Source organism: Phaethon aethereus (genome assembly GCF_964289735.1).
Source record: "Phaethon aethereus genome assembly, chromosome: 3".
Lineage (NCBI taxonomy): Eukaryota > Metazoa > Chordata > Aves > Phaethontiformes > Phaethontidae > Phaethon > Phaethon aethereus.
In genome coordinates this window covers 64,263,220-64,270,432 of record NC_138576.1, presented here as the reverse complement: position 1 = coordinate 64,270,432, position 7,213 = coordinate 64,263,220, and the positions used below count along the sequence as shown (strand labels likewise).

The 7,213-nt window shown below is 41.7% G+C and overlaps 1 pseudogene across 1 annotated transcript; it reads left to right on the top strand.

Annotated features, from left to right (window-relative positions):
* Positions 1 to 766: 766 nt before the first annotated feature.
* LOC309404153 (pantetheinase-like) lies at positions 767 to 6,152 on the top strand (annotated as a pseudogene). The gene is made up of 7 exons: positions 767 to 979; positions 1,075 to 1,205; positions 2,168 to 2,359; positions 2,829 to 3,120; positions 4,156 to 4,553; positions 5,454 to 5,623; positions 6,033 to 6,152. The product of its transcript is annotated as a pantetheinase-like (transcript).
* The last annotated feature ends 1,061 nt before the right edge of the window (positions 6,153 to 7,213 follow it).

The following is a 7,213-nucleotide window of genomic DNA, read 5'->3' as shown; positions in this document are numbered from 1 at the left end:
TGGTTTCCAAGTTTGTTGTTCAAATCAACTGACAAGCATGTTCTCCTGCCATGATTACCCAGGAGTCCTGGAACGATGGTTAAAGCAGAGCAGTGGGATCTTCTACAGGAAACTCAGCAACCCCCTGGCTAGTGCTGTGCTTGTCTCATGCGGTGGCATGTCTAAATACCTGTCTGCTGTTACTAACATGGTTGTACAACCTGTGAAGCTGTGATAAGTAGGGACTCTGCGAGGTATAGCCAAACTACACTGTGCTAGATTGGAGCAGCTCTGAGCTGGGGTGGCACGGGTAGTGCCCGTGCCGCAGCACCCAGCTCGGGTCCAGCCGCCTGCCTCCTGCAGCCCTGCCTGCACCCCACACCCTCAGCTTTGGGCAGGAATGTGTCCGTGCTGGTCTTTGCTGAGATTTCCCAAACTCTGGCTGGTTTTCCTGCTGTGACCTGGGCTTGCCTTGAGCTGCTTTAATACAGCGATGCCACACCTGAATCGTTTGTAAATCTGGCAAGCGACATGTTTCTCCAGCTGGAGCACAGTGGTGACTTCTCCGTGACTTTTCTGTTGGCGGCGTAAGGCAGGATTGCTCAATGCTGGCAGCTCTCTTGCCTTCGATGTTGTGAGACTTTCCGGGCAGGGTGATTGCATCTCCTGGTGTCGGCTTTCTGCCACTCTGCGGAATTCCCAGATTTTGTGCAAGACTTTCCCTGTTTAAAGTCCCCTGGCTTTGCTTGCCCCTGTCCTCCTCTTGGGCGACTTCCAGGCTCCAGACATGGGGCTTCCTAAAGCTCGTGCCTCTGCCGTGCTTTTGGTGCTGTCTGCTCTGGAGGCCTGTGCCCTGGACAGCTACGTCGCAGCCGTTCACGAGCACAATGTCGTTTTGTCAGAGGACACTGAAGTGCCAGTTTCTCTTGAGGGGGCCTTGATGCTGATGGACAAAAATATGGCAGTTTTGGAAGCAACTGTCAAAGCAGCAGACAGACAGGTATTATGACCTCATTAGAAACATTAATTTTGGTAAACACTGACCATTTATTCATTTTCTTAATGGTGGTTTTTTGTTTACTATGTTGGTACCAGGGTGCCCATATCATTGTGACTCCTGAAGATGGAATTTACAGCTGGGTCTTCACAAGGGAAAAAATATACCCGTATCTCAAGGATATCCCAGACCCATGGGTGGACTGGATTCCGTGTGCTGATCCTGCAAGGTATCGTCCCTGCTGTGGATGAGGGAATGGTCCGATGGGAAAGACAGCTACCTTTAGGAGGGGCCGTTGATAGTTCTAGATGTCTCAGAACAACTGCTGTGAAACAAAGGCAGGTTAGACATGAGGTAGTTGCCATAAACAGCTTCAGACAATTTCCTTCATCAGTTCTCTCTGTAGTTTTTTCTTGCTGTAATTCTTTTGATTTTAGTTAATATACTCATAGAGGTCAAGATTTATTTAAAAGAATCTACATTTCAGTAATGTATTCCATGCATGTTGTAGAATATGTTTAAGATATAGGAATAGTAGGAATATTTGTGAATAAAATAACAGCTACTACTGAAAGGATATACTACAAGATTTCACATTTATATTTTTGAATCATGACATGGTAGCTTTTTTATTCTGTTAAATTATTTTTTGTCCATCAGATTAAAGCATGATAGTGTTCGGACCCACTTCTTTTTGACACCACAGCATTATAAAGGGAAGGAAGCTCAAATTTTATTTTCCTTAGTAAACTGCACCATTTTTTGAGGAGGCAATATTTGGTGAAAGATAACGAAACACACCATAGAAGAAACAAATCCTAAGCTACCTCAGCACAGCAGCCAAATTGGGAGCTGAAGTGGCATGGCTGAGAGTAGCCCATGTATCAGTGTAAGATCAGCTCTGTGCCACATGCGGGCAGCAGACGGGAGACTCGAAGGTGCAAAGATTCACTTCCACTGCGAGAAAACCCCTCTGTTCCTCACTTATCTAACGTGAAGTGAAGCCGGAGTTTCAGCATGCTAAGCTTTGAAGTACAAAACCACTGCCTTCTGTTGAATACCAGAAAACAACTGTCTCGTACTAGAAATTACTAACTTAATCCTACCATTCTTGTGATCTGTAGTCTTGGCATTTATATGGGTTGACTGGTTGTGATATCCTACTTCCTTTCTTTTTTCCCTGCTGTTTAGGTTTGCTCCCTCACCAGTGCTGGAGAGACTGAGTGCCTGGCGAGGAATAACTCCATCTATGTGATTGCCAACATGGGAGACAAGAAGCCCTGTAATTCCAGTGATCCAAGGTGCCCAAATGATGGTCGCTGTCAGTACAATACCAAAGTTGTCTTTGACTCAGAAGGGAAACTGGCAGCTTGTTACCACAAGGTAAGAGGATTTTACTAAGTTCAGGAAATGCATGATCCTTGGGTGATTAAAGATGTGAAACAGAAGCTGCTTCCCAGGCTTAAACGTATTTGCACATAGACTCATTACAGAGCGGGTGTCACAGGACACGTGAAAGCCACTGCCTGAAGATATCTTCATTCCTGCTATTCTGAATTTAATAGCAAGTAATTAAATGAAATTAATTAAAACTGAATGAGTCCTCTATTTTTACTGCTTCTCAATAGGAAGTGACACATGAAAATCAGAACCATGGATATTTGTGCTTGACTCCTCTTGCAGTGGTGTGAATTCTCCGTTTCGAAATTAAGATGTATCATGTTCACAAAACATATTCTCCATCACTTGTATCTAAGTGAATGCGTATTGTAGTCAACGTTAGTCTGATTTAAATGGTTTGATTTCTTTCCTAATCTTTTTTTTTTCTCCATCCCTTCCCTTCCATGAGCAGTACAACCTTTTCATGACGGAGAAACAGGTTAATTACCCAAAGGATCCAGAATTTGTGACTTTCAATACATCCTTTGGCTACTTTGGCATTTTCACTTGTGCGGACATACTCTATAATGACCCAGCTGTGCTCTTGGCAAGCAGATTTCAGGTTGACACCATTCTGTTCCCAACTGTTTGGGGTAACACTCTCCCACTGTTGTCGACGGTCCAGTTTCACTCAGCATGGGCTATGGGAATGAGCGTCAACTTTCTTTCAGGAAATACATGCAACTCCACTTTAGATGTGACAGGTAATGTGATATTGCTCTAATTCATCTTGTTCTCATGGGCAACATTTCTATCTATGTGGTACAGTTGACCTGGGCAGAAATTCCCATCAGCTTTAGGCATGCATGCACATGTCAACAGGATTAGGACAAGAGAACTTGTACGGATAAAAAGGAAATCAAAATGTGATATGTAAGAACTCAGAAATGCGTAAGTTGACTATAACACCTTTAGTTATTTGTTAAATGATTACTCCTGAGAGTTTATGCATGTGATTCTTCATCTTCTGACTCTGGTGTTTAGCAATGTTTTGGTCATGTGAAGGCCCAACCTTTTTTTTCTCCACTAGGTGGAAACCTAACTCTGAGAAATGTTCTTGTAAGGACTGCAGACATTACTTCTGGGCTCAAGACCTTGTGTCACGTTTTCTTTTTTTTTCAGGCTCTGTTTTCACTGTGTATTTTTCCTGAGCAGATACTAGAAGTCAAGCACAGGTTTTGTGGGTGTGTGCTTGCTGAATTGAGAGAAACTTACAGCTGCTGCTAAAATGTAGCCCCAAACTTTACCTGCAAAATGAAAGTGGATACATTCCGTTCCTTTAGTTCTCAGTCATTGATGACACTATGTCATATAACTCATATTCCTTATGGATGGGTTGTTTAAAGATTTATGTATTTAAGTAAAGAGGCTGCATAAAGATGTGACTTCTGGTAATATATTTTCCTTACAGAAGTCTTTTTACTTGACGGTGTTACCATTCATTTTAATCAGAAATACTGATTTCTGATGCAGCTAAACTCAGTGAGGAATGTATAGCTTCAGCCACTTAAATCATATATAATAGCATATAATTTGCAAACTAATCTTGTCACAATACATGAAACATCAGAGTTTGGTCTACTTTCCATTGATTGAAAAAAGCATTAGGTTAGGATTGTAGTCTGTGAAGGCTTAATTTAATTTCAAAACACTCTTGTAAACATTGGAATAAAATTTGCCACATGTTTAATTACTGAGGATTGCTTACTTATACCATACACTTGCTTTCAGACTAAAAGTTTTCTGGTGTTATGTGTTTGCAAGAAGTAGTATTTATGGCCCAGATGGTCCGAGAGCATATCATTATAATACGGAAACAGAAAATGGTTACCTTTTGGTGGCAGAACTGAGTTCACACTCACGTCTGTCTCCTGACTATCCTGCTGCTGTTAACGGGAAATTGTATGCCAGCTGGATCGAACAGCCTCCATCAAATGGCCACTATTTCAGTGGGGTGGTTTACCATGATCTCTTCTCCTTCATGGAGCTCCCTGAATCCAAGGGAAATCGTGCCATTTGCCAGCAGGACCTCCGTTGCCATCTGAATTACAAGATGGTAGAGAAGCAGAAAGATGACATTTATGTTCTGGGTGCCTTTGATGGGCTACATGTTGTTGAAGGAGAGTATTATTTGCAGGTAAAGGTTTTCTGTTCTTATTTGGACAGTGGAAAGCCTGGAGTATTCTCTTTGCAGCCCATTTGTGTTTGTCTTATTTTTGATTGAGGGGGTTTAAGAAGAGGCATTTTCTAGGCTCATCTGAAAAAATTTGTTTTCTTCATGATGCATTTTGACTTCATTAGGGGTGTTGATCCTGTTTTTCTGTCTATGTTATAAATGATGAAAGTGAAGACCCTGGGTTGACTCTGTGCTGTAACGCTTCAAGGAGGTTTCCATATGCATGTACAAAAGGGAGAGAAGATCATAGAGTTCTCCCTGTCTTCATAGGGACTTGTCACAACAGAGCGCTGTTTTCTGCTCAGTGGATTGTGCCATTGTGCTGATGTGATTCTCTAACATACATTTATCTAACAAAATGAAGAAACTAAATACGGATATAATCTTTGTATTCACATGGCTTGTCAGTGTATCGGTTCTTTTAAATTTCACTCTTAGGCTTTTTTTCATGTGCTACATCTTTATATCTTTTCTCTGTATCTTTAGAGTATTCCCACTGGAGTAGGCAAATAAGTATGGTTTCATTTTTTTAGGAAACTCAGAGAGAGCTGACATAACTGACCTAGGTCATAAACGATTCCACATCTATGACTAAATGCATATGCAATATGTGTGAATGCACATGTGACTTACAAACACATGTGTGTACACACAGACGCAGTGCCTTGCTGTGGTGCTGGCAAAGTGTCTTTTTACAAAGTTTCAAGTGCCAAGAGCACCCATGGATCCTCTTGGCCTAAATAAATGAGTAGATATATTGCATAAGTTCTTCACCGTAACAGCTTTTCTTGCAGTCAAATCCAGCTCTTGATAGTTGAAAGCTTACCGGTATTTTGCCTTTCTGTACCCTCCCCCTCGCAGATATGCCCGCACGTGTGCATGCAAGAGCACAGACCTGCACACGTGCGGGCAGCCGGTGGAGACTGCCCAGATCGAGTTTGAGATGTTCTCCCTCAGCGGCACCTTTGGCACCAACTACGTCTTTCCAGAAGTCTTGTAGCGAGGTGCAGCTGGCCCCCGGGGAGTTCGAGGTAATGGGGCACCCTTGTCAGTTGTCAGACTTGTGACACAAATGGTCAAAAAGCCACTACAAGACACATGAGCAACTTGTCTGTGTCCTCTGTCTCAGTAACTGGCTTAAGTTCAAGGCAGCTTTATTTCTGCCTGATTTTCTCAGTTGCATTCATTCAGCAGGTTCACTTCCCCGATTCCTTTCTTCCCCAAATCTCCTAGAAAAAGATCTTGCTCAAGACAGAAGTGTAGTTTGTCTCAGCCTTTGTAGTATCTCCAAGTGAATAAGAGACTTGGACGTGATTTGCTTTGTCTTTTTTCAAGACATCTCTCAGCTAGGTCAACATTAATTAATATATTATTTTGTGTTTGTCATACAATAGTACTGCTTTGCTGATGTTCCTGTTTATTTTACTTTTCCATAACTAGGTACTAAATGATGGACATCTGGTAAGTTGAGCTAGTACATCAAAGCCAGTTTTGAGTGTAACACTCTTTGGGAGGTGGTGTGAAAAGGACTCTCCACACACACAGCAAGCTTCACCATGATTTCACTGCAGATCCTTTAAGATGTCATCTGCTTGTTTCTGTAATGCTAATTAACCATAACTAATCATAATGTTGATTAATATTAATTAGTGTTAATGCCCATAATTATAATGGCATTCTGTTGCTCTCCAAGAACATAGTCATTGCACTGATTTGTTGATTTGATTTTGCAGCAAAAATAAATTATTCTGCTGGGCAGTTCTGTATGTGTTTTTGCATGGTAGGTTTTGACTGTCATAGACTCGACCTTGATCTCACTGGGGACAATAGAAAATAAATCCATCTGACTTTAGTGGTGTAGGATTCAGGCACACAGCAGTGGGTTGTGGCCCAATAACAACTGATTTTTAAGTCTTTGGAATTTTTGGCGGGATATTAGAAGTCATTTCCACAACATTGTTCTGCCCTGAACACACACTTTTCTAAACCAGAGATTAACAGATCTTTTAAAGGCCAATGATTGAACTTTTCAGTTACCATTTACTTTGAAAAAGAAAACAAGCCTCCAAACAGCGTTGCTTCAAAAACAGTTATTCAGCTGAGGACACCATGCGATATGTTATTATGCCGCGCCCAAACTTACTGTTGGAGGAGTCTACTTGAATCTTTCTGGCCCCAGTTTCAGGGTGTGGAAAATATCCTTTCCACAAAACTATTGAGAACTGTGTCATCTTTTTCAAGCAGTCAGGTGGGTCCATGTCAAAAATTCTGAAAATGAGCAATTTTGCAGGTGCATATCTGTCTTCCTAGGAAATGGTTGCTCATGCTGGTGCAAGGGAGAGTCAGGACCATGCAGGCAGGTGTTGGGAAAGGCTGGTGAACAGCTTGAACAGATTGAATGCCCTGGCACGTGTGCAGGTGTAGGCCCTGCAGACTGTACTTTCTGAACAAGTGGACTGGATTACTTTATGTGGTGTGGCTAAGATTTCAGTGTACTGTTAATTCTGTTGTTTGTTCTGCAGTTTTGTTTCAAAATAAAAACATTGTTCACATTTAATCTGACCAACGTCACAAAAAAAAATAGACTCACGGAATGCAAAGTACATTGTTTTTGAACAAAG